Raw genomic sequence first — 26,864 nt, 5'->3', positions numbered from 1 at the left:
AATTACGTATTACGTTCACGAACATATGTTACGTTTGCGTATGAGTTTAATACCTTGATTTGTTGTAAACGATATGTGTTTGGTCTCGTATGCGTAAGAGGTCAATACCTCCATTGCATATTACGATGATCTCTTATTTGTGGATGTTTCGTGTGCGTAGAGGTATATACCTCGATTACGTATCTCGATCACATCATTTGTGGCTATTTACTATAACGATATGTTTAATATAGGCATATGTGGTCACATATATACGTATTTGATCGTATATATGTGATAAGTAAACATATGTGTATATTCGTTATTACGTGATTATATCGAAAGTTGTCATGGTCGGGAAAAGGATGTTGGTGGCCGTCCTTACATTTTTGTGAGAATGGCGTTGTCACCATCCCTTTTTCAACATTTTTTTATTGTTGATAACCCCGTTGATGACCTCGATTTCGTTACGTAAAGAAACGCCAATAGCCAAAATGATGTTGAGTACGTAGGGCTTGACCCACTTCAAGTGAGGTCGCTCCAATGACGCACGTATCCAACATCCCTCCCTCGTTACATGGATACGATGCCACCATGAGCTCGTTCTTACGAGAGGCATTCGTAATGACGTGACCATGTGATGGCCCACGTGAGCCTACTACGAAACAAGGGCTCATTTGGCTTCACCATTAGGTTGCACTTTGGCGTATGCCATCGTAATTACGAGACTTGAGGATAGGTAACGTACCAACATAGTTTTGGTAAATGAGGGCGAAATAAGGACCCTTGACATATATGTTCTTTTAAAAAAACATATATGATCAATTGCCTCGCATATCTCTTATACGCATCAAACATTAAGCATTCGAGAAGAGCAACTTACTTGGTTGGCTCAAGTGTTTAATGTATTTGTTCTCGAGGTCTCGAGTTCAAATATGACCAAGACCATACAACATCCTTGATACATATGACTATAACACATGTTTAGACTTAAGGTCTAAGTGCACCTCGGGGTCCTCGTAATAGGACTTAAAGAGCCGAAACCACTTATGTGGGCACCGAAACATAGTTTATTGTTAACATTTTTTTTCGTGTATAAACTATTCATGACGCGAACATACATGGTTGAGCCTCGGGGAGCCACCATGAAAAAATCGATATAGAGATCAGGGAAAGACATTTATTTGTCACCCCCATGGTTTTTAAAACACCTTTGTGTTACCATAGTAACCTAATCTTGAACCTCATCTCATACGTCTAGAGGGGTATTGACGTGAGATAATGATATCGATTAATGCTCGCCCATGATATGTTTACATCACGACATGATGTTATGACTATATCTCTGACCTTATCCTATTTCTTTTCCAGAAATAATCTTTAATGGCTCAAATTAACGACCCGATGTCATCCGCTCAAGCGGAAGGAACTCAAGGGAATCCTCCTGGACAAATGTCCACTGAGATGTATTTGGCACAAATAACCCAATACCTTAGTTTCACCGCTCAACAGATGACCGAACTTCGGCAATCTCAGAGTGCACTTGAGGCACGTGTCATTAGTCTACAACATGAGACTAATAGACCTGATGAGCGACAAGGTGAACCATCATTTGTCATTAAGCCATTTACGGGAGACAAAAAGGAAAGAACCGAAGAAGCAATCTGCACATGGCTGGGACGATGGGAGTCTCATTTTGAGCTCTATCCCACGCCAGATAGTACGAAGATTGCATATGTCGGCCGAGAACTCGGGGGTAAGGCCGCCGCCTGGTGGCGTGGCCTCCGTACTATGGGGAAATTGCTGGATACTTGGACAGATTTTGTCACGGTTTTTAAGGGCCAATTTCTGCAACCTCCCTCTCGAACCGAGGCAGCACAAGCTTTAATGAACCTCTCTAGCAGGAAATTTTCCTCGCTAGAAGACTATGTTCACCATGCTAGAACCCAAATCCAAAAATCGGGTCTAGAAGGGGACAATTGGTTGATAGCTTGTTTTGTCAATGGCATCCCCAATTCGGACTATCACTGGATAGTGCACGATAAGGATCCAAAATCCTTCGAAGAGGCCGTTGAAATAGTTCTTCGCTATCAACACACTTCGAAGAAGGACCATAACAAACCCAACGAAGCGCCCGGGACTAAGCAGTCGCAATTTGTTGGGAAACGCAAGACACCCAACGAATTCCTAGATCGCGATTGTAAGCGACAACATCCTTTTTGTGTATTCTGCAAAAAGAAGTGTCATACAAAAGATCAATGTCGAAAGCTCCAGCGGAAAGAGCACGACAACAAAGCTAAAGCTGCAGACCATAAAGGTCAGATTCCTAATGTCCTTCAGGTCTATACACACCATTTAAGTAATTGTCAATGTTCTTTCCCTCACTATGTATTGGGTCCCAATGATTTACTACGTGCAAACGAGTATATCAATGGATCTCCCGTACAATTTTTATTTGATTCGGGAAGCTCACACAATTTTGTGAATGATCGTTTGGTTCAGATATGGGGAATCCAACCCACCGTAAGTGATCACACCTACACGGTGCACTTGGCTGATGGAAGAGTACAATACATCAACGGGGCGATTCATTCATTAGGAATTTCTATTGATACTTATATAGAGGAAGTAGACTTCCATGTAATGAATCTTTGTACCACCGATGTAATACTGGGTTATCCCTGGTTTTATAATAAAAACTCTTCTTTATTTATTGATTGGGTTCGTCATTCCATTTCTTTTGTACTGAACGATTGTACGCATTTTATTCAATGTGTAAAAAAACAATCCCTCTCGATTGTTTCCTCGTGTCCATCAATATCCGAGTTGTCTTGTTCTACGTTATTTTATTGTGTACTTGATCCGGACATTCACGTTTACAATATCGATAATGTCCCGATTCAATTAACATATTTTGAACAACAACAACTTGATGAAATCTTAAATGATTTTCATGATGTTTTTCCAAGTGAACTACCTGATGGGTTACCTCCTAAACGTAATATAGACCATCGTATAGATATTGTACCTGGTGTTGCACCAATAAGTATACCTCCGTATCGCTTAAGTCGATCCGAAGAAGATGAGGTATCTAAGCAACTCAAGGACTATTTACGAATGGGTTATATACGTTATAGTAAATCTCCATGGGGTGCACCAGTTCTCTTGGTTAAAAAGAAAGAGGGCACATGGCGTATGTGTATTAATTACCGACGCTTGAATAAAGTGACGATCAAGAATTCGTATCCATTGCCCCGGGCTGACGATCTAATTGACCGTCTCCAGGGAGCTCGGTATTTTACGAAACTTGATCTCCGTACTGGCTACCATCAAATACGAATAAGTGAGGACGATGTTCCTAAAATGGCATTTCATACGCGCTATGGCCATTACGAGTTTTTGGTTATGCCTTTTGGTTTGACCAATGCTGCGGCTACTTTTCAACAAGAAATGAATGACATTTTCCGAGAACAACTTGGAAAATTTGTCGTTATTTTCTTGGATGATATTTTAGTTTATAGCCGTACATTACAAGAACATGCTAGACATGTCCGCTTTGTTTTACAAACATTGCGTGACAAACAGTTTTATGCGAAGATCTCAAAATGTGAGTTCTTCAAGAAATCAATTACTTATCTAGGACATCTCATAACCGAACGAGGAGTTGAAATTGATCCTTCTCGCATTGAGAAAATCAAGCTTTGGCCCACTCTTCGGAATATTCGAGAAGTTCGATCATTCCTTGGTTTTGTGGGGTTTTTGCGAAAGTCTCTTCGTAATTACTCCCAATTGACGACGCCGTTTACTGATCTTTTAAAAGGTCAAACGCGTAAGTCTACAAAACCTATTGTGTGGAATGCTACAATAGACCTTGCCTTTAAGGAACTCAAGGACCTGGTTTGCAAGGCTCCTTCACTTCTTTTACCCGATCCTTCAAAACCTTTTGAGGTTGAAACCGATGCAAGCGATTATGCTATAGGTGCTGTCTTGTATCAAGATGGTAAACCAATAGCATTCGAGAGTAAGAAACTTGATTCTGCTCAATGTCGGTATACCGTTCAAGAAAAGGAATTATTTGCAGTTATACATGCGCTCAAAACATGGCGCCATTATCTTTATGGAAATCACTTTGTGGTAACTACGGACCACGAGTCCTTGAAATATTTTTGTGACCAACAAGACCTGAAAGGTCGTAAGGCACGATGGGCTGATCTCATCCAGGACTTTGATTTTTCCATACGATATCGTAAAGGTTCCATGAACACTGTCGCTGATGCACTAAGTCGCATCCGTGAAGTTAACATGCTTAGCTTCACTGCAATATCATCAGATCTTTATGATCACCTTCGAGGAAAGTATCCTGATGACAGTTATTTCGCAAAATACTGGGCAAGAGTTGAGTCTGGAACAGACACCACCACATCCTCGAAGGAATACTTCCACATTGCTAACGGTTTGCTCTACCGTAATGGGAAGGTTTGTGTTCCAGATTTACCCGAGGTCAAAAAGAGGATTCTTTTTGAATGCCATGATGCACCCTCAGCAGGGCACCCTGGAATACATCGTACACTCGTTCTCATCTCCACTCAATTTTATTGGCCTAAGATGCGTCCTGACATACATAGCTATGTGACTAAATGTCACCAGTGTCAGGTTAACAAAGCCGAGAGACTTAAAGCCGCAGGACTTTTACATCCCCTGGACATTCCCAATAATAAGTGGGAAAGTATATCCATGGATTTTATTGTTAGCCTTCCTCGCACCCAAAAAGGTCATGATGCCATCTGGGTTGTCGTTGATCGACTAACTAAAATGGCCAGATTTATTGCTACTAAAACCACGATAACAGCTCCTGAATTGGCTTACCAATTCGTTGACGAATTGTTTCGTTTTTATGGGTTACCGATGGATATCGTGAGTGATCGAGATCCAAAGTTTACTAGTGACTTCTGGACACAAGTCTTTAAGAAGTTAGAAACTACGTTGAGCATGAGCTCCACGGATCATCCTCAATCTGATGGACAGACAGAACGAGTAAATCAAATTATTGAGGACATGCTTCGAGCATACGTTGGTGCAAAACCAACAAAATGGGAACGTTATCTCCCAATTTTGGAGTTTGCTTATAACAGCTCCAAGCATACGTCGACGGGATATAGTCCTTTTATGTTGATGTATGGTTTTCAGCCACGAGCCCCGATTGATGTTAATATACATCATGATGAGTTGCGAAGTACGCAAAACTTTCTTCGGGATATGCAAGATATGTTGCATATTGCACGAGATAATATAAAAACAGCTCAAGATAGAGCGCGTTTTTATGCCGATCATCATAGGCAACCTCGTGTATTCAACCTTGGACAGAAGGTATTTTTACGTGTACCTCACAATTCTAAGACATTGTCTACGGGTAAGTACGCTAAGTTAGCCCCACGGTTTTGTGGATCTTTTACAGTCCTCAAACGCATTGGGTCATCAGCCTATCGTCTCGCTCTTCCCGATGGTGTTGGAATTCATCCAGTCTTTCATGTGAGTCGTCTAAAAGAACTTCTAGGTTCTGGCGACAATACAGTTACGACTGAAACTCTGGTTACTTCTGAAGAATTATCTTCTAAACCACATGTACCAGAAAGAATTCTCGATGTTAAAACAAAAAAATTACGTACTAAAGAAATCCGAGAATTCAAAATAAAATGGATGGATAAATCAATAAAAGATGCCACATGGGAACGCCAAAATACTCTTAGAACTAACTTCCCTAACTTTCCATTGCAAGAGTGCAATGTTTTAAAGAGGGGGAGTATGTTACGGGCATGACCATATAATATCCTGTGGTAAGAATTTACCGTAGTATTCTATACACGTGGATAAGTGTGAGGGTTAAATGAGAGTGTAAAGAAGGGGAGGATTACTTTTAATCCTCGGGATTGAGACAACCCATTAGGTCAAGTGTGAACTTGCCTGGGGGCCTTGGGTATCGCTATAAATAAGAGGCCTAGCTACCCTCATTGGATCATCTTTTGACTACATCGAGACTCTGCTCGTGTGGTGGGTCAACTCTTGTAGCGAGCACGCCAGCACCAGGTACGACTCGACGCCACGGCGGTGGTATGGGACGCCGATCGAGGCTCGAGTCCGTCTCGATCCCTTTGCTCGGGGGTGGTCGGGTGGATCGACGCCCTTCTTTCTCTTTCTCCTTTCTATCTTTCATTTCTTTATCCTTATCTTAAGCTTACTTTATTACCTAGATCTATAATATTTCCATCCATCTTCATTCATACGCACTGCAAGGTTTATTCTCAGATTATTATGTTGTGTCAGACTTGTTCTGCCTTTCCATCCTTGCTTCCCATTTCTACGATGTATGGTCTCCTTACCTCTAGGGCATTCTCGGGCCATATGCCCCATCTATCTACATACAAAGCATTGCCATGGGAGTCTTGCATATTCCACTAGTTGTACATGGTCGGACTTTAGTTTGCTGCTAAGAAACATCGATTGTGGTAAGGCCTTTACATTAGAGACAATTAATTTCATCCTCGGTGTTTCACTTATTCTCTCTACTAATGTTTTTCCCATGCATTGCCCTCCCATACTTTTGCCAATGGCTAGGAGAAAGGACTCCCATTGATTAGGCAAACCAGGAAAAAAGGTCGTTACCATTGCTGGATTGGCTATACAAGCATCTGCTTTACACATGTTGAAGTCTAGATCCCATTTGAATACATAGGCTCTTGCATTGTGCCATGTCAATGGGCTGCACTCTATAATTTTGAATATATTCGTTTCCGGCAACACAATGACATGGTAAAATCCCTTTCCCATAAATGCGACATCCTTCATTCTTCCAAGGTCTTCTTATAGGCCGCTTTGCAAACAGTCATGCAACAACGCTTGATTAGTCGACTACCCACAACTTTCACCACAAATGATTCATGTCTAAGTCTAATTATTTCACTCTCTGTGATGCATTCTTCTTCCAGGGAGAGAACGAAGGCTCCCATAGCTTGTATTGAGCTACCACTCCAACTATCCATCCCATCTATCCCTTGTTCTAGATCATCATCATAACGATTATACCTCGTTCCTCACATACTTGCGTCCCCTTGATGGCAAGAGGGCTTTGTGCAACCTTCAATGCTTCTGAAATGTTGTTTGATGACCCCTCTGCTACCTTCGCTCCTCTCATCCCCTCCATCCCCGTCGCTCCTCGTTCAAATCTGAATTTCTCCTTTAAATGGTTCATTGACACTCGTAAACTTCTCTAACACATGTGCATGTATAGTTTACATGTTATCTTATTTTAAGGATTTAGTATATTATTAAAAACGTTGATATAATAATTCCGAAGATCAAATCCAATTCCCAAAGTATATTATATGTTTACTTCCAAATATGTGCTCCACATCCCCCTAAAGCACATATTTATATCATGGAGTTGTAGTTTTTTTAAAAGATTTTTGACAAGATTGCTTAATAAACATTCACCTCTTGTGATTATTCAAGATAAATTACAATTATTGTAACTATTTGAGAATTGATTTTCGTAAACATAGAACATCTGTTATACTTTGCTTAAAACTTGTCTTTTGTAAATACTTTGTTAACATGTCATACCAAGCACATGGTGCTTGTTTCAATCTACATAAATCTTTTTTTAGCTTGCATTTCAAATCATTACCATATCATATGTGTATCCTTGTGGTTGTTCCATTAAACAGTTTCATTTAGATCACAATTAAAAAAATATTTTTGACATGTATCCAATTAATAAAGCTTCCAATTTTGACTATCAAGTGATATTACGGATCTTACACTCGACATTTTTGCGATAGGTAAAAATGTTTCTTCATAATCTAAACCATATCCAATCTAACTTTGTTAACATGTCATACCAAGGAGGCGATGCTTATTTCAGTCAATATAAAGCTTTCTTTAGCTTGCATATGAGATTATTACCATATGTGTATCCTTGTGGTTGTTCCATGTAAACAACTTTATTTAGATTGCCGTTAAGAAAAACATTTTTGACATCCATTTGCGACAGCTTCCAATTTTGACTAACAAGTGATATTACAAATCTTACACTCGACATTTTTGCGATTGGTGAAAATGTTTCTTCATAATCTAAACCAACGGTCGGATACCATTGTTAGTTATACATGAATAGAAAGGTTATACATAGATAGAGAAAGAGAATATAGAAGATGATCTTAACGTCGAATAGATACAATGTTCTTGATATTAATTGTCAAATACAATAACACTATGATATCTCTCACTTGATGATATTCACCTCTTTGATGTGAGGTCTTTATATACAATTGCTTGTTCAGTTCATGCATGACACTTGCAAACTTCTCCAATACATATACATGTATAGATTATATGTTATTTTTTATCTTAAGGATTTAAGATATCTTAGTTTGTATGATCAAAGACTTTCATAATAATAGGTCTATATATCAAATCGAAGGAGTTCCTAAAGTATATTATATGGTTACTTTCAAACATAGGCTTGTATGCTTTATTCAACATTTTCATATTGTAATAGGGATTCATTAATTCAAAGCTAAAAGATAGTATCACATTGAGCCTCAAGGAGGAGGTACTATTACAAGGGGAATTTCCAGAATCAAACTCGAAACCTCTCACACCTAAAGCAAAAATCATACCACCAGACCAAATGCATTGAGAAGGCATACTATTACAAACATTCAGTCATTCAAAGATAAGAGGTACTATAACATTAAGCCTCAAAGCAAGGGTAATATTATAATGGGCATTTTGAAACCTCTCGCACCAAAAGTGAAATATACCACTAGACCAAATATGCCTTAGAAGGGATATCGAAAAGGTCCGGGTTGTCGAATCACGTCTCCCGAAAATTATCAGTACATATGGCAGAAAACACTTTTCACATATTGAGGTCGGAATGGGATCAAGTGTTTTACGTCTTACAAAGATGCCCGAAGATGAAACACTTGATTAATGAACAAAAGAGTGCTAACGACAAAAGCGGCGGGCGCCGAACAACAAACAAGTAGGGAAAGTGCATTGCCTATTTGGTCTAGTGGTATATTGAAAGGGATAGTTGGAGAATGGAAGGGGTACTATTTTATAATGGGCATTTCTAGAATTGAAGGGGTAATATTACAAGAATCGAACTCGAGACCTCTCGACCCAAAGCAAAAATCCTACCACTAGACCAAATGCCCTTAGAAAAGGTATAAGGCCTCGTCATTCCAAGAATCAAAGTCGAGACCTCTCGCACCTAGCGAGAATCATACCGCCAGATCAAATGCCCTTAGAAATATAAGCGAAATTCATAAGTTCTTAGAAGGAATAGTAAATATATAAATGCCTTAGAAGGGATATTGAAAGGGAGAATTGGAGAATGGTAGGGGTACTATTTTATAATGGGCATTTCCAAAATTGAAGGGGTAAGATTACAAGGGGCGTTTTGAGAATTGAACTCAAAATATCTTGCACCCAAAGTGATAATCATACCACTAGACCACCTTAAAAAGGATATTGTTACAAGAATTCAACTCTCACACTGAAATGGAGAATCATACCACTAGAACAACCTCTCAACCCTAGGTAAATGCGCCTTTGGAACAAGCATTTTAGCTGCAAGATTAGTTGTTGCACTCTATGGTTTATTGATCCAAGTGGCTCATTGAATCAATGCCACCTAGATTGCGATAAGTTCCTCGGAGGCTAGACTTATGTAACCCCCACCCAATCTCGTGACAAAGATTGCAACTGCTTAAAATTTCTATCTTTTGATGGATTGATAAACTAATTTGGATTTGTCATTTCAAAGAGTTACAAATAGTTTCATATATATTTACTAATTCTAATTTCCTTTTCTCCTTCTCAAAGAAATATCATCACAAAGCCTCAAAGAAAGGATACTATTACAAGGGGCATTTCGAGAATCATCACAATAAACCAAATTCCCTTATAAGGGATACCGTTACAATGCCTCCAAGGAGTAATATTACACTCTCGGGGCATTTCGAGAACCGAACTCAAGACCTCTCATACCAAAAACGAGAATCATACCACTATACCAAATGCCCTTATAGGGAATACATCTCACAAAGAAGATTTTTTGGAGGATTGAACAAGGCACATTTCGAGAATCATTTTCAAGACCTGTCGCACTCGAAGTGAGAATCATACCAGTACACCAAATTCCCTTACAAGGGAAGAGTTTTTGGAGGATAGAACAAGGGGCATTTCCAAAATTGAACTTGACACCTATCGTACCCGAACCGACAATCATACCACATACCAAATGCCCTTACAAGGGAAGATTTTTTGGAGGATTGAACAAGGGACATTTCAAGAATCACACTCGAGATCAAATGCCCTTACAAGGGAAGATTATTTGGAGGATTGAACAAGCGGCATTTCGAGAATCGAACTCGAGACCTCTCGCACCCGAAGCGAGAATCATACCACAGACCAAATGCCCTTATCCCCTTACAAGAGGAGGAAGAAAATTTGGAGGATTGAACAAGGGGCATTTCGAGAATCGAACTCGAGACCTCTCGCACCCGAAGCGAGAATTATACCATAGACCAAATGCCCTTACAAGAAGAAAATTTGGAGGATTGAATGGGTAACGGATACCCCTCACAAACTATTACACGAGGAATTTCGAGAATCAAACTCGAGACCTCCTTACCCGAAGCGAGAATCATAACACTAGATTGAACGCCCTTACAAGATATATATCCCTAACAAGGAAGAATTTTGAGAGTTGAAGGGGCATTTCAAGTGTTCTCTGTTACCCGGCCGGCAAAGGAGCTAAGGACGACAAATACCAGGGTGTGAAAAGGGGAATTGTTATTTAGGAATCTGTTGAAATTACTAGTCTTAATATATAGATTAATATATGAGAAGATGTGGACGAATGGACCGGAATCGGTATGCCGATCCGGATCCGGACCGATCCCGAATAAGTGCTGGTTGGCACCGTTTTGTACTTCGCACCGGTGACCTATATAAAGGCCCGGTTATAATGTAGTCATTAACGGAGAGTAATATAAACCTTTTGTTTAATCATTGAGTATTGTTCACCATTCTATGCTTATTGTATATCTTATGCGTGTTAATGATGTATTGCTAAGTAACCGATTAAGGTCCAATTAAGCGTTGTGTCGTAAGTTATCTCGCCGTAACACCCTTTGGTAAAGTGTCTTAAGTGGACACCTTGTGTTAGGCTGTTGTCCGGCTCTAAGGATTAACATTCTCGCACCTGAAGCGAGAATCATACCACTAGACCAAACGCCCTTTCAAGATATACCCCTCACAAGGAAGAATTTCAAGAATTGAAGGGGCATTTCGAGTTGAGATCTCTCGCACACGAAGCAAGAATCATACCACTAGACCAAATGTCCTTTCAAGGAATACCCCTCACAAGGAAGAATATTTGGAGGATTGAATACTACGGGCATTTCGAAAATCAAACTCGAGACCTCTCACACCGGAAGTGAGAATCATAACACTAGACCAAATGCCCTTTCAAGGGAAGACTTTTGGGAGGATTGAACAAGGGGCATTTCGAGAATCGAACTTGAGACCTCTCGCACCCAAAGCAAGAATCATACCACTAGAACAAAAGCCCTTACAAGGGAAGACTTTTCGGAGGATTGATAACAAGCATTTCGATAAATCGAACTCAAGACCTCTTGCACCCGAAATGAGAATCATACCACTAGAACAAAAGCCCTTACAAGGGAAGACTTTTCGGAGGATTGATAACGGGCATTTCGATAAATCGAACTCCAAACCTCCCGCGCCCGAAGCGAGAATCATACCACAGAGCAGATGCCATAAGGAAGAGATGTTGAGACCTCCCGCGCCCGAAGAGAGAAACATACCACAGAGCAGATGCCCTTACAAAGAAGAGATTTTCGAGGATTTAAGGTGTAAGGGATACCCCTCACAAACTATTACAAGGGGCATTTCGAGAATCGAACTCGAGACCTCTCACACCCGAAGCGAGAATCATACCACAGAGCAGATGCCACAAGGAAGAGATGTTGGAGGATTGAACAAGGGGTGTTTCAAGAATCGAACTCGAGACCTCTTGCGCCCGAAGCGAGAAACATACCATAGAGCAGATACCCTTACAAGGAAGAGATGTTGAGACCTCCCGCGCCCGAAGAGAGAAACATACCACAGAGCAGATGCCCTTACAAGGAAGAGATTTTCGAGGATTGAAGGTGTAAGGGATACCCCTCACAAACTATTATAAGGGGCATTTCGAGAATCGAACTCGAGACCTCTCACACTCGAAGCGAGAATCATACCACTAGACCAAACGCCCTTTCAAGGAATATACCCTACAAGGAAAAATATTTGGAGGATTGAAGGGGTACTATTACAAGGGGCATTTCGAGAATCGAACTCGAGACCTCTCACACCCGAAGCGAGAATCATACCACTAGACCAAACGTCCTTTCACAAAGAAATATTTGGAGGATTGAAGGGGTACTATTACAAGGGGCATTTCGAGAATCGAACTATAGACCTCTCACACCCAAAGTGAGAATCATACCACTAGACCAAACGCCCTTTCAAGAAATATACCCCTCATAAGGAAAAATATTTGGAGGATTGAAGGGGTACTATTACAAGGGGCATTTTGAGAATCGGACTCGAGACCTCTCACACCCGAAGCGAGAATCATACCACTAGACCAAACGCCCTTTCAAGGAAGAATATTTAGAGGATTAAAGGGGTACCATTAGAAGGGGAATTTCAAGAATCGAACTCGAGACATCTTGCACTCAAAGCGAGAATCATACCATTAGACCAAACGCCCTTACAAAGAATACTCTTCACAAGGGAGAATATTTGGAGGTTTGAAGGGGTACTATTACAAGGGCATTTCGAGAATCGAACTCGATACCTCTCACACCAAAAGCGAGATTCATACCACTAGACCAAATGCTTTTTCAAGGAACGCCTCCCTAAGAAGGAGTGTTCGAATATTTGGAGGATTTAAGGGGTATTATTACTAGAGGCATTTCGAGAATCGTACTTGAGACCTCTCGCACCCGAAACAAGAATCATACCACTAGACCAAATGCCACAAGGAAGACATTTTGGAAGATTGAACAAGGGGCATTTCGAGAATCGAACTCGAGACCTCTCGCACCCAAAGCGAGAATCATACCGCAGACCAAATGCCCCTACAAGGAAGAAATTTTGGAGGATTGAAGGGGTAAGATTACCCCTAAAGAACTATTACACGGGGAATTTCGAGAATTGAACTCAAGACCTTTCTTACCCGAACGGAGAATCGAACATGAGACCTCTCGCACCCGGAACGAGAATCATACCAGTAGACCAAGCACTATTTCAGGAAATAACCCTTTGGAGGATTGAAGGGGTACTATTACTAGGGCAATTTCGAAAATCAAACTCGAGACCTCTCACACCCGAAGCGAGAATCATACAACTAGACCAAATGCCACAAGGAAGAAAATTTTGGAGGGTTGAACAAGGGGCATTTCGAAAATAGAACTCGAGACCTCGGTCTAGTCACAAGGAAGAAAGCTTTGGAGGGTTGAACAAGGGGCATTTCGAAAATAGAACTCGAGACCTCGGTCTAGCCACAAGGAAGAAAGCTTTGGAGGATTGAACAAGGGGCATTTCGAAAATAGAACTCGAGACCTCTCGCACCCAAAGTGAGAATCATACCACTAGACCAAATGCCACAAGGAAGAAAGTTTTGGAGGATTGAACAAGGGGCATTTCGAGAATCGAACTCGAGATCTCTCGCACCCGAAGCAAGAATCATACCATTAGACCAAATACCCTTTCAAGGGAAGACTTTTTAGAGGATTAAACAAGGGGTATTTCGAGAGTCAAACTCAAGACCTCTCGCACCCAAAGCGAGAATCATACCACTAGACCAAATTCCCTTATGAGGGAAGAGGTTTTGGACGATTGAACAATGGTCCATGGTTGTTTACGTACCCGTATTTAATGTTTAAATACGTATAGTACCTCATCATTTGTATAGTATGTACTATACCTCAATGTTGTTTAGTCAAATATCATGTACATTTGTCCAATACGGTATTTAACGTATTTATAAAAAAATAGGTATAATACGTATTTATAAAGAAAATGTAAGTAAAACCCTAACAAAAAGCAAAAGAAAAAAAAGATTTTAGTGAAAAAGAAGCCAAAGGAAGGAAGAAAGAAGAATAGAAGAGACGATGATGAAGAAGATGAAGAAGAAGTAGAAGAAGAGAGAAAAGAAGACATAAACCTGTCGTGAGTGTGATAATTGCAGTCGATAGAAGAAGAAGAAGAAGAAGAAAATGAAGAAATGAGATACCTATCATGAGTGTGATAATCGTAGACGATTACTCAATCTATGAAGGCATAATTGTAAATAATTACAATTTTAAGTAGAACATTGTGATACACACTTACACTGATTTATAGGATAAGGGAATGTCAACATCCATATTGCTACAAGTATTTTAGGATGTGAAATGTTCAAATGTCTTATATGCATTTTAGGATGTAGAACTATATTGTACATCACAAAATTGTGTAAACATAGATGTTTTTTACAATATTATAGATATTTTTTAGAAAGGTAAGTAATTTTTCAAATTCTAGAAGTATTTAACGTACTATACGTACTATACGTAAAATACGTATTTTATAAGTATTTAACATATTAAGAAAACGTATTTAACGTATTTTTAAATTGGGAGGTACTATACGGGTATTAATATGTTAAATACGTATGGTATCCATACCGTACCTAACAACCTTGCTATTAGAGATTAGGTACTAAAGTAAGCATAAAATAAGGATATATCAATGATAGATCTAGAAAGAATAGAGAGAAAAGAGAGAAAGAAGGGTGCCGATCCACCCGACCACCCCCGAGCGAAGGGATCGAGACGGACTCGAGCCTCGATCGGCGTCCCATACCACCGCCTTGGCGTCGAGTCGTACCTGGATGATAGCGCGCTTGCTACAAGAGTCGTTCCACTCACGGACAGAGTCTCGACGTAGTCAATGCATGATGAAATGAGGGTAGCTAGGCCTCTTATTTATAGTAATTCTCAAGGCCCCCAGCCATGTTCACACTTGGCCTCATGGGTTGTCTCAATCCCGAGGATTAAAAGTAATCCTCCCCTTCTTTAGACTCTTTGTTTAACCCTCACACTTATCCACGTGTATAGAATACTACGACAATTCTCACCACGGGATATTATATGGTCATGCCCGTAACATACTCCCCCTCTTTAAAACATTGCACTCTTGCAATGGAAAGTTAGGAAAGTTAGTTGTTAGAGTCGTTTCGCGTTCCCATGTGGCATCTTTGATTGATTTATCCATCCATTTTATTTTAAATTCTCGGATTTCCTTAGTACGTAATTTTTTTGTTTTAACATCGAGAATTCTTTCTGGTACATGTGGTTTAGAAGATAAATCTTCAGAAGTAACCAGAGTTTCAGTTGTAACTGTATTGTCGCCAGAACCTAGAAGTTCTTTTAGACGACTTACATGAAAGACTGGATGGATTCCAACACCATCGGGAAGAGCGAGACGATAGGCATTTCGATAAATCGAAGTCGCGACTTCTCGCACCGGAAACAAGAATCATACCACTAGACCAAATGCCACAAGGAAGAAATGTTGGAGGATTGAACAAGGGGCATCTCGAGAATCGAACTTGAGACATCTCGCACTCAAAGCGAGAATCATACCACAAACCAAATGCCACAAGGAAGAGATTTTGGAGGATTGAACAAGGGGCATTTCGAGAATCGAACTCGAGACCTCTTGTGCCCGAAGCGTGAATCATACCACAGACCAGATGCCCTTACAAGGAAGAGATTTTGGAGGAATTTTACCAACGGATTTTCGAAATTCCAGCATTCAATTCTTTCTACAATCAGAGTCGCATTAAAGATTATCGTATAATAATCCATGAATATTCAAGCCTTCTTGAAAGGTCAAAAGCAAAGACTTTATACCTGCAACATCAGGAATATCTTCAATATTAGGAATATCTTCAATATCACCAATTCTTGAAAATATATCCATTCCAAATTTTTTTGATATTTCTGGACTTATTTGAATTCGACCAATTCCACGAAATTCATCAATTACATCAAAAGGATCAATTTCCTTAATTTCATAATATGTAGGAGGGCATTTCGAGAATCGAACTCGAGACCTATTGTGCCCGAAGCGAGAATCATACCACAGACCACATGCCCTTACAAGGAAGCGATTTGGAGGATTGAAGGGGTAAGGGATACCCCTCAAAAACTAATACAAGGGGCATTTCGAGATGTTGGGATTACGGTCCCTTTCGGATGGGATGGTCGGATATCGGAGATGAATGCTGACAAGCCCGGTTTCGGTTTCGGAACCGGATGATGAAGACCCCGGCTTCGGAGCCGGATGACGAATGTACCCGGAGCGAGATCCGGATGCGGGGACATATCTGCGAATATGTTTGCCAAGGGCCCTTGAGGCTATAGTTGTAAATAGCCCCAAAGTCATATGTGTATAAATATGACTTAGGGCAAACAGTTTTGATGTTGCTGATCATTTTTCTGTTTTTCCACTCAAGAGGAGTGAAGAGAGAGCAGCCGTGAGAGAGATAGAGCGCGAGAGAGGAAGAGGTCGACGCCTCTGTGTATTTCCGCTGCCTGTGGCGAGGACAACGAGCTCAAGGTCGTCGCCTTGCAGCTCACCATTGTATACTTCTCTGTGCATAGTTTTGGTTCGGAGTCGTGTACTCCCATGGTTTTTCCCGTACAGGGTTTTCCACGTTAAATCGTGTGTCCATTCTATTTTTCGCATTTCCCATTTTCTGCAACAACGATTCGTGTGTTTCCTCGGTTGTGGCCGAGAGGTGAAGTTTGGAAAGTGTCGATTAATTTCCATCAATTTGGTATCAGAGCGGGCTGCTGCAAAAAATGGAAGGCGGCGGCAGCGGGCAGCCGGGGATGATGGTGCTGAATGCGCAGAATTACGCCGACTGGAAGATCAAGATGGAGGATCTTCTAATTGTTCGGGACCTGTACGAACCGATTGACAGGTCGGAAATACCGAAGGGAGTACTTGAGTCGGAATGGAGGCTTCTGAACCGGAAAGCCGTTGCAACCATTCGGCAATACGTAGACGTGAGCGTTCTACAACATGTGGCGAACGACATCAACGCATATGAGATGTGGCGGAAGCTGTCGGGCCTCTACGAGAGGAAGAATGCGTTGAACCGGACCTCCCTGATGAGGAAGATAGTGAACCTCAAGTACCGGGACGGCGAGAGTATGGTGGAACACGTAAGCACGTTCATGGGATTCGTGAACCAGCTTGCGGCGATCAAGTTCCCGCTGGAGGATGCAATGCAAGCCATCATTCTGATGTGTACATTGCCGGAAAACTGGGAGAACTTGGTGGTGACTCTCAGCACCTCCTGCACGGAAGATAACTTGTCCCTACAAACGGTAAAGACAAGTATTTTGAACGAAGAAGCGCGTCGGAGAGATAAAGAACCGGCCTCCGACTCGAAGGCGCTGCTTACCGAATCGGAACGGGGAAGACAATGGAACCGGAGTCCGCAAAGACGGGAGAAGTCGGGGACCCGGTCGCAGTCAAGAGGAAGACCCACGTGCTTCCACTGTGGGAAGCCGGGGCACTTCCAAAAGAATTGTCGGCATTACCGAAAGGACAACGGAGCCGACGACACCGATTCGAAGAAGTCACCGGAGAGAAACGGTGCACACCGGGGAGCCACGGACCGGAGAGGTCCGGATCGGCGAGGGCAGGATCGGAAAGGAACGACGGCACTCGCAGCAAGTGAGGAAGAAATCATGGTCATCACCGAAGAAGGTGAACTAAACATTGCCGGCGATGAGACGACCTGGGTGGTCGATTCCGGAGCATCGTTCCACCTGACCCCGGAGAGAAGATACTTCTCATCCTACACAGCCGGTGAACATGGCTGTGTTCGGATGGGAAATGAAGGTACGTGCCGGATTGCCGGCATAGGAGACGTGTGGTTGACAACCCCGACCGGATGCAAAATGCTGCTGAAGGATGTCCGACACGTTCCGGAGGTTCGATTGAACCTGATTTCGGCCGGGAGGCTAGACGATGAAGGCTACACAGGTAGCATCCGGAACGGCGTAATGAAGTTCAGCAAGGGGAGCCTGATAGTGGCTCGGGCCCGGAAAGACAACACACTGTACCTGATGAATGCCCGGTTATGTCCGGAAGAGCTGAATGTGGCAGCCGACACTGCCGGTGAGTTGTGGCACAAAAGACTGTGCCACATGAGTGAGAAGGGGATGAAGAGGCTTGCAGAAGACAACCTTATTCCAGTGAAGCACGTGCACCTGGAGAAGTGCACCGATTGCCTAGCCGGTAAGCAGAACCGAGCCTCCTTCCACTCAAGGCCACCGACGAGACGTAGTGTACCATTGGAGTTGGTACACACTGATGTGTGTCAGGTAGAAACGAAGTCACATGGCGGAGCCCAGTACTTCGTAACATTCATTGATGATCACAGCCGGAAGCTGTGGACGGCACCGTTGAAGACAAAGGACCAAGTGTTGTGCGTCTTCAAAGAACTCCACGCGAGAGTGGAAAGAGAATCCGGCAAGAAGCTCAAAGCGATACGAGCGGATAACGGAGGGGAATACCGGGGACAGTTCCAGGAGTACTGTCGCTCGAAGGGAATCCGGCTCGAGTTTACTGTGCCGAAGACGCCGGAACTGAACGGGCTGGCCGAGAGGATGAACCGGACCATAATGGAGAGGGTCCGGAGTATGCTGGCGCATGCGAAATTACCCAAGGGGTTTTGGGCTGAGGCAATGTCGACGGCGACATATGTGATAAACCGATCACCCTCAGTACCTTTGGACGGAGACACGCCGCAGAGAGTGTGGACCGGTAGGGAAGTATCTTACCGGCATCTGAAGGTGTTCGGGTGTCTCGCATACGTGCATGTGGCAAAGGACCGGAGAGGAAAGCTAGATCCAAAGACCCGGCCATGCATATTCCTCGGTTACGGCGACGACGAGTTCGGCTACCGAGTATGGGACCCGGTCGACAAGAAGATATTCAGGAGTCGAGATATCATCTTCATGGAGAACAAGACACTCGCCGACTGGGAGTCGGAGAAGAAGATGAAGAGCTCCAAGTCGACCGGTGAGGATCAACTCTACGAGGAGCAGTCCCGACCGGCAAGGGACCGGTTAGCACTCGAGGATCCGGCCGAAGACAGTGAAGAAACAGAACCGGCCGAAGAAGATGAAAATGATACCGGAACCGGCCCCGATCCCGAAATGGATTCGGATGAAGAAGAATCGGAAGAACCGGTTACCGAAGCTCCGGAACGGAGATATCCTCTAAGAGTGAGAAGGGCCCCCCGGAGATTTCCGGAACCAGAGCACGTGCTGCTAACCGACGAGGGGGAGCCGGAGAGCTTTGAAGAAGCAAAGCATGACACCCAGAGCCGCAGGTGGTTGAGTGCCATGCAGGACGAGATGGATTCCCTGCATGAGAACCACACATATGAACTTGTGAAGTTGCCGAAAGGAAAGCGGGCACTTCGAAACAAGTGGGTGTTCAAGCTGAAACCGGGAGATGCCGGAAACCCCCCGAGATACAAAGCCAGGATCGTGGTGAAGGGGTTTCAGCAGAAGAAGGGCGTCGACTTCGACGAGATATTTGCCCCGGTAGTGAAGATGACCTCCATCCGGACGGTGCTGAGCATAGCGGCAAGCATGGACCTCGAGGTAGAACAGATGGACGTGAAGACGGCATTCCTTCACGGTGACCTCGAAGAAGAGATCTACATGTAGCAACCGGAAGGATTCGAGAAGAAAGGGAAGGAGCACCTGGTATGCCGGTTGAAGAAGAGCCTCTACGGACTGAAGCAGGCTCCCCGGCAATGGTACCGGAAGTTCGACTCCTTCATGACCGACGAAGGGTACCTCAAAACGCAGTCCGACCACTGCGTGTTTGTGAAGAAGTTCGAAGGAGGAGACTTTCTAATACTCCTCCTGTACGTGGACGACATGTTGATCGTCGGACGGGACCAGGTCAAGATACGGATGCTGAAGAAGGCTCTTAACCGAACCTTCTCAATGAAGGACTTGGGTCCGGCGAGACAAATACTAGGGATGCACATCATCCGGGACCGGAGCAAGAAGCAGTTGTGGCTGTCACAGGAGAAGTACGTGACAAAGGTGCTTAAACGGTTCAACATGTCGGAAGCAAGGCCGGTCGGATCGACCCTCCCGGCAAACTGCAAGCTGTCCAACAAGCAAAGTCCCAAGACAAAGGCTGAAAAGGAGGATATGATGAAAGTGCCGTATGCCTCAGCCGTCGGGAGCTTGATGTACGCCATGGTGTGTACGAGACCGGACATAGTATATGCAGTCGGAGTGGTGAGCTGGTACATGAGCAATCCCGGCAAAGAGCATTGGAACGCGGCCAAGTGGATACTCCGATACCTGAAGGGCACGGCAAACGTGTGCCTCCGATTCGGCTCCGGTAAGCCCGAACTCGACGGCTTCACCGATTCGGATATGTCGGCTGATGCAGATACCAGCCGGTCCACATCAGGGTATGTGATGACGTATGCAGGGGGAGCTGTTTCATGGCAGTCGAGGCTGCAGAAGACGGTTGCGTTGTCAACCACGGAGGCGGAGTACATGGCGGCTGTTGAAGCCGGCAAGGAAATAATATGGATGAAGGACTTCAATAGAGAGCTCGGTATCCGACAGGAGGAGTACCGACTCTACTGCGATAGTCAGAGTGCAATCCACCTTGCGAAGAACGCGGCCTATCACTCCCGGACGAAGCACATCCAGCGAAGATATCACTGGATCCGGGAAAGGATAGAAGACAAGGAGTTCGTGCTGACGAAGGTTCACACGGACGAGAACGGGTCGGATATGCTGACCAAGGTGCTCACACCCGACAAGCTGGAAGCATGCTGGAAGAGGATCGGATTGGAGAGACATCCCATGCCGAAGTGAAGGGGGAGTTTGTTGGGATTACGGTCCCTTTCGGATGGGATGGTCGGATATCGGAGATGAATGCCGACAAGCCCGGTTTCGGTTTCGGAACCGGATGATGAAGACCCCGGCTTCGGAGCCGAATGACGAATGTACCCGGAGCGAGATCCGGATGCGGGGACATATCTGCGAATATGTTTGCCAAGGGCCCTTGAGGCTATAGTTGTAAATAGCCCCAAAGTCATATGTGTATAAATATGACTTAGGGCAAACAGTTTTGATGTTGCTGATCATTTTTCTGTTTTTCCACTCAAGAGGAGTGAAGAGAGAGCAGCCATGAGAGAGATAGAGCGCGAGAGAGGAAGAGGTCGACGCCTTTGTGTATTTCCGCCGCCTGTGGCGAGGACAACGAGCTCAAGGTCGTCGCCTTGCAGCTCGCCATTGTATACTTCTCTGTGCATAGTTTTGGTTCGGAGTCGTGTACTCCCGTGGTTTTTCCCGTACAGGGTTTTCCACGTTAAATCGTGTGTCCATTCTATTTTTCGCATTTCCCATTTTCTGCAACAACGATTTGTGTGTTTCCTCGGTTGTGGCCGAGAGGTGAAGTTTGGAAAGTGTCGATTAATTTCCATCACGAGAATCGAACTCGAGACCTCTCGCACCCAAAGCGAGAATCATACCACTAGACTAAATGCCCTTGTTACCTTCCTATCACAAGGAAGATTTTTTTTACAATTGAACGGGTAAGATTACAAGGGGCATTTCGAGAATCGAACTCGAGACCTCTCACACCCAAAGTGAGAATTATACCACTAGCCAAAATGCCCTTCCAAGGAAAGACTTTTTGTAGGATTCATAACAGGCATTTCGATACCCTTACAAGAGATACCCCTTGTCACCTTCCTATCACAAGGAAGATTTTTATTACAATTGAAGGGGTACTATTACAAGGGGCATTTCGAGATTCGAACTCGAGACCTCTCGCACCCAAAGCGAGAATCATACCACTAGACTAAATGCCCTTACAAGAGATACCCCTTGTCACCTTCCTATCACAAGGAAATAATTTTTTTACAATTGAAGGGGGGCATTTCAAGAATCGAACTCGAGACCTCTCGCACCCAAAGCGAGAATCATACCACTAGACTAAATGCCCTTACAAGAGATACCGCTTGTCACCTTCCTACCACAAGGAATATTTTTTTTACAATTGAAGGGGTACTATTACAGGGGCATTTCGAGAATCAAACTCGAGACCTGTCACACCCAAAGCGAGAATCATACCACTAGACTAAATGCCCTTACAAGGGAAGACTTTTTGGAGGATTGATAACGGGCATTTCGATAAATCATACCACTAGACTAAATGCCCTTACAAGAGATACCCCCTGTCACCTTCCTATCACAAGGAAGATTTTTTCACAATTGAAGGGGTACTATTACAAGGGGCATTTCGAGAATAGAACTCGAGACCTCTCGCACCCGAAGCGAGAATCATACCACTAGACTAAATGCCCTTACAAGAGATACCCCCTGTCACCTTCCGATCACAAGGAAGTTTTTTTTTACAATTGAAGGGGTACTATTAGAATGGGCATTTCGAGAATCGAACTTGAGACCTCTCGCACCCGAAGCGAGAATCATACCACTAGACTAAATGCCCTTACAAGAGATACCCCTTGTCACCTTCCGATCACAAGGAAGTTTTTTTTTACAATTGAAGGGGTACTATTAGAAGGGGCATTTCGAGAATCGAACTAGAGACCTCTCACACCCAAAGCGAGAATAATACCACTAGACTAAATGCCCTTGTCACCTTTCTATCACAAGGAAGTTTTTTTTTACAATTAAAGGGGTACTATTACAAGGGGCATTTCGAGAATCGAACTCGAGACCTCTCGCACCCAAAGCGAGAATCATACCACTAGACTAAATGCCCTTGTCACCATCCCTTCACAAGGAAGCTTTTTTTTACAATTGAAGGGGTACTATTACCAGGGGTATTTCGAGAATCGAACTGGAGACCTCTCGCACCCAAAGCGAGAATCATACCACTAGACTAAATGCCCTTACCTTCCCTTCACAGGAGGTACCCCTTATCACCTTCCCTTCACAAGGGAAATATTTTTTACAACTAAAGGGATACGATTACAAGGGGCATTTCGAGAATCGAACTCGAGACCTCTTGCACCCAAAGCGAGAATCATACCACTAGACTAAATGCCCTTGTCACCTTCCCTTCACAAGGAAGCTTTTTTTTACAATTGAAGGGGTACTATTACCAGGGCTATTTCGAGAATCGAACTGGAGACCTCTCGCACCCAAAGCGAGAATCATACCACTAGACTAAATGCCCTTACCTTCCCTTCATAAGAGGTACCCCTTATCACCTTCCCTTCACAAGGAATATATTTTTTACAATTAAAGGGATACGATTACAAGGGGCATTTCGAGAATCGAACTCGAGACCTCTCGCACCCAAAGCGAGAATCATACCACTAGACTAAATGCCCTTACAAGAGGTACCCCTTGTCACCTTCCCTTCACAAGGAAGATATTTCTTACAATTGAAGGGATACTATTACAAGGGGCATTTCGAGAATCGAACTCGAGACCTCTCGCACCCAAAGCGAGAATCATACCACTAGACTAAATGCCCTTACAAGAGGTACCCCTTGTCACCTTCCCTTCACAAGGAAGTTTTTTTTTACAATTGAAGGGATACTATTACAAGGGGCATTTCGAGAATCGAACTCGAGACCTCTCACACCCAAAGCGAGAATCATACCACTAGACTAAATGCCCTTACAAGAGGTACCCCTTGTCACCTTCCCTTCACAAGGAAGATATTTTTTACAATTGAAGGGATACTATTACAAGGGGCATTTCGAGAATCGAACTCGAGACCTCTCGCACCCAAAGCGAGAATCATACCACTAGACTAAATGCCCTTGTCACCTTCCTATCACAAGGAAGATTTTTTTTACAATTGAAGGGGCTACTATTACAAGGGGCATCACTAGACTAAATGCCCTTACAAGAGGTACCCCTTGTCACCTTCCCTTCCCAAGGAAGATTTTTTTTACAATTGAAGGCAAGGGGCATTTTGAGAATCGAACTCGAGACCTCTCGCACCCAAAGCGAGAATCATACCACTAGACTAAATGCCCTTACAAGAGGTACCCTTTGTCACCTTCTCTTCACAAGGAAGATTTGTTTTACAATTGAAGGCAAGGGGCACTTCGAGAATTGAACTCGAGACCTCTCGCACCGAAAGCGAGAATCATACCACTAGACTAAATGCCCTTACAGGAGGTACCCCTTGTCACCTTCCCTTCACAAGGAAGATTTTTTTTACAATTGAAGGCAAGGGGCATTTCGAGAATCGAACTCGAGACCTCTCGCATTCAAAGCGAGAATCATACCACTAGACTAAATGCCTTTACAAGAGGTACCCCTTGTCACATTCCCTTCACAAGGAATTTTTTTTTTTACAATTGAAGGGGTACGTACTATTACAAGGGGCATTTTGAGAATCTATCTCGAGACCTCTCGCACCCAAAGCGAGAATCCTACCACTAGACTAAATGCCTTTATAAGAGGTACCCCTTGTCACATTCCCTTCACAAGGAAATGTTTTTTTACAATTGAAGGGGTACGTACTATAACAAGGGGCATTTCGAGAATCGAACTCGAGACCTCTCGCACCCAAAGCGAGAATCATACCACTAGACTAAATGCCCTTACAAGAGATACCCCTTGTCACTTTGCTATCACAAGGAAGAGTTTTTTGACAATTGATGGTGTACTATTACAAGGGGCATTTCAAGAATCGAACTTGAAGTTTTTGACAACTAAAGGGGTACTATTACAAGGGGCATTTCGAGAATCGAATTCGAGACCTCTCACACCCGAAGTAAGAATCATACCACTAGACCAAAAGCACTTACAAGAGGTACCCCTCACCTTCTGTTGAGCGGACAAGCTCAACCGAATCTGGATTGGCCGAAGAAGACAGAGCTGAATCGGAGTTCGGAATGATGAACCGGATCGGTGTCCGAATGGTATCCCGAACCAGGAGCCGGATCAGATTGTAACCGGTAGGACATTAGAGACCTACGAATCTAACCTAGTACGTAGGCATATTTTTAGGAGTTTGTGTCAGTCGCTCGTATGAGTATTGAAGTACTTGTCAGTACTTCTGTCAGTCCTTTTAAGGACTTGTATAAAAGTGCTTACAAAGCACATTTTATGTACAAAGTGTTTTTAGTGTTTTGGAATACACATGTTTTGTTTGTTCTGCTCTAACTCTGTCTCTCCCGTGTAAGGTTTCCATTAAACATGTGTCTGTATTTGTTGAGAGACAAGCTCAACATTTGTGTGTAATACGATATGTAACCAGTGCGTAAACTGGGTGCATAAAACCGGTACGTAGACCGGTGCGTAGAAAGGCCGTATCGGTGCGTAGACCGAAAGGCCGTTAGAAAGATATTCCTCGTAAGGAATAGTTTTGGGAGTAAGTGTCGAGGCTCATTTATGAGCAGTCAAGTACTGCCAGTACTTGTGTCAGCCCATTGTCAGGGCTTGTATAAAAGTGCTCACTGAGAACATCCTATGTAGAGATTGAGTATTATTTTTCGAATTTAAGTTCTTGAGTTACTTTCTCTCAGTCTCTTCTGTGCGTACTATGCAAACCTAAGCTTTCCATTAAACCTGCGTTTTCTGTTGTTCGGTTTTCCTATATTGCTTCCGCACGCCATTCTTTTCATGGTATCAGAGCGCAAGGGTTGAGAACCTCTGCAACTGACTTTGCTTGAAGGAAAAGCCAACGAAGAAGAACAAGAAAACCGATGGACAGAGGAATGGCTAGCTCGCTTCCAACGAAGAAGCTCGACAGAACCAACTACGCATCTTGGTCCTACAAGATGCACCAGTACCTGCTCGGACACAGTTACTGGAGCTATGTCGATGGAGCAAATGACACAGCACCCGATTCGACACACAAAGACTTTCCGGCGTGGGAACAATCGGCGAGCAGAGTGCTATAGTGCTTCGCGTCTTGTGTGGGTGAACAACTGCTAAGCTACGTTCGGGATGCAAAAACGCCGAAGGGTGCATGGGAAAATCTGAAGAAGACTTTCACCGCGATCACCACAGCCAGGAAGCTTCAGCTTCGACAGGAGTTGAGCAACCTACGACAACGCGATTTGTCGGTGGCTGACTATACCTCGAAGATTAAGGACATATGCGACTCCTTAGCTTCCATTGATGTGAACATCGAGGAAAGCGAGATGGTCCAGGTCTATCTCGGGGGTTTGGTGTCGAAGTTTGGGGCGTTCCGAACTGCAGTGTGTACCCGGGAGAATACGCCGTCCTTTTTTGACTTACAGTCGGTGCTCTTGGTAGAGGAGAACCACGCGGGTGCGTTGACGAGCACGCACACCGACAGCAAGATGTTGTACACGGAGGGAGAAAGGCCCCGTGGTCGTGGCGGACGAGGCGAGTCAGTACGCAATGGAGGCGGCCGACGGGATCAAGGAAGAAGGCACCGATGTGATGTTGACAACAATTCCGGACCCTCCGGAAACAGGGGGAGTCGAGGCGACGAGAACCAGAAAGGGAAATCCGCCGCGGAATGCTGGTACTATGGCAAGAAAGGCCACAGGGAGAGGGAGTGCTGGAAGAAGCGCGTCGAGTCGGAGAGGTCTGGTTCAGGATCTGGTTCCGGACATATTGACAAAGGAAATCGGCAGCGATCGCACTACGCCGAAGGATCCGGAAAAGCCGGAAAAGGGTCAGTCTTCGTGACGAGATACGAAGCAAACTCAATGAAGCAGTCCGCCC

At 43.7% G+C, this 26,864-nt stretch overlaps 13 non-coding genes across 13 annotated transcripts; all 13 read right to left on the bottom strand.

Annotated features, from left to right (window-relative positions):
- Positions 1-12,253: 12,253 nt before the first annotated feature.
- On the bottom strand, positions 12,254-12,325 carry TRNAS-CGA (transfer RNA serine (anticodon CGA)). Its single transcript has one exon. It is a non-coding gene; the product is annotated as a tRNA-Ser (tRNA).
- Positions 12,326-21,970: 9,645 nt separating this feature from the next.
- TRNAP-UGG (transfer RNA proline (anticodon UGG)) lies at positions 21,971-22,042 on the bottom strand. The gene has a single exon. It is a non-coding gene; the product is annotated as a tRNA-Pro (tRNA).
- Positions 22,043-22,104: 62 nt separating this feature from the next.
- TRNAP-UGG (transfer RNA proline (anticodon UGG)) lies at positions 22,105-22,176 on the bottom strand. The gene has a single exon. It is a non-coding gene; the product is annotated as a tRNA-Pro (tRNA).
- Positions 22,177-22,611: 435 nt separating this feature from the next.
- Positions 22,612-22,683, bottom strand: TRNAP-CGG (transfer RNA proline (anticodon CGG)). Its single transcript has one exon. It is a non-coding gene; the product is annotated as a tRNA-Pro (tRNA).
- Positions 22,684-22,887: 204 nt separating this feature from the next.
- Positions 22,888-22,959, bottom strand: TRNAP-UGG (transfer RNA proline (anticodon UGG)). The gene has a single exon. It is a non-coding gene; the product is annotated as a tRNA-Pro (tRNA).
- A 215-nt stretch (positions 22,960-23,174) lies between these two features.
- On the bottom strand, positions 23,175-23,246 carry TRNAP-UGG (transfer RNA proline (anticodon UGG)). Its single transcript has one exon. It is a non-coding gene; the product is annotated as a tRNA-Pro (tRNA).
- A 215-nt stretch (positions 23,247-23,461) lies between these two features.
- TRNAP-UGG (transfer RNA proline (anticodon UGG)) lies at positions 23,462-23,533 on the bottom strand. The gene has a single exon. It is a non-coding gene; the product is annotated as a tRNA-Pro (tRNA).
- A 74-nt stretch (positions 23,534-23,607) lies between these two features.
- On the bottom strand, positions 23,608-23,679 carry TRNAP-UGG (transfer RNA proline (anticodon UGG)). Its single transcript has one exon. It is a non-coding gene; the product is annotated as a tRNA-Pro (tRNA).
- Positions 23,680-23,753: 74 nt separating this feature from the next.
- On the bottom strand, positions 23,754-23,825 carry TRNAP-UGG (transfer RNA proline (anticodon UGG)). The gene has a single exon. It is a non-coding gene; the product is annotated as a tRNA-Pro (tRNA).
- A 74-nt stretch (positions 23,826-23,899) lies between these two features.
- On the bottom strand, positions 23,900-23,971 carry TRNAP-UGG (transfer RNA proline (anticodon UGG)). The gene has a single exon. It is a non-coding gene; the product is annotated as a tRNA-Pro (tRNA).
- A 147-nt stretch (positions 23,972-24,118) lies between these two features.
- Positions 24,119-24,190, bottom strand: TRNAP-UGG (transfer RNA proline (anticodon UGG)). The gene has a single exon. It is a non-coding gene; the product is annotated as a tRNA-Pro (tRNA).
- A 200-nt stretch (positions 24,191-24,390) lies between these two features.
- On the bottom strand, positions 24,391-24,462 carry TRNAS-UGA (transfer RNA serine (anticodon UGA)). The gene has a single exon. It is a non-coding gene; the product is annotated as a tRNA-Ser (tRNA).
- A 229-nt stretch (positions 24,463-24,691) lies between these two features.
- Positions 24,692-24,763, bottom strand: TRNAP-UGG (transfer RNA proline (anticodon UGG)). Its single transcript has one exon. It is a non-coding gene; the product is annotated as a tRNA-Pro (tRNA).
- Positions 24,764-26,864: the final 2,101 nt, after the last annotated feature.

The sequence above is a fragment of the Azolla caroliniana genome, unplaced genomic scaffold (assembly GCF_043228905.1).
Source record: "Azolla caroliniana isolate FFs.n. ecotype wild unplaced genomic scaffold, voAzoCaro1.0.p SCAF_12, whole genome shotgun sequence".
NCBI lineage: Eukaryota > Viridiplantae > Streptophyta > Polypodiopsida > Salviniales > Salviniaceae > Azolla > Azolla caroliniana.
Note: the sequence above shows the minus strand (reverse complement) of the source record. Positions and strands in the feature narration are given on the sequence as shown.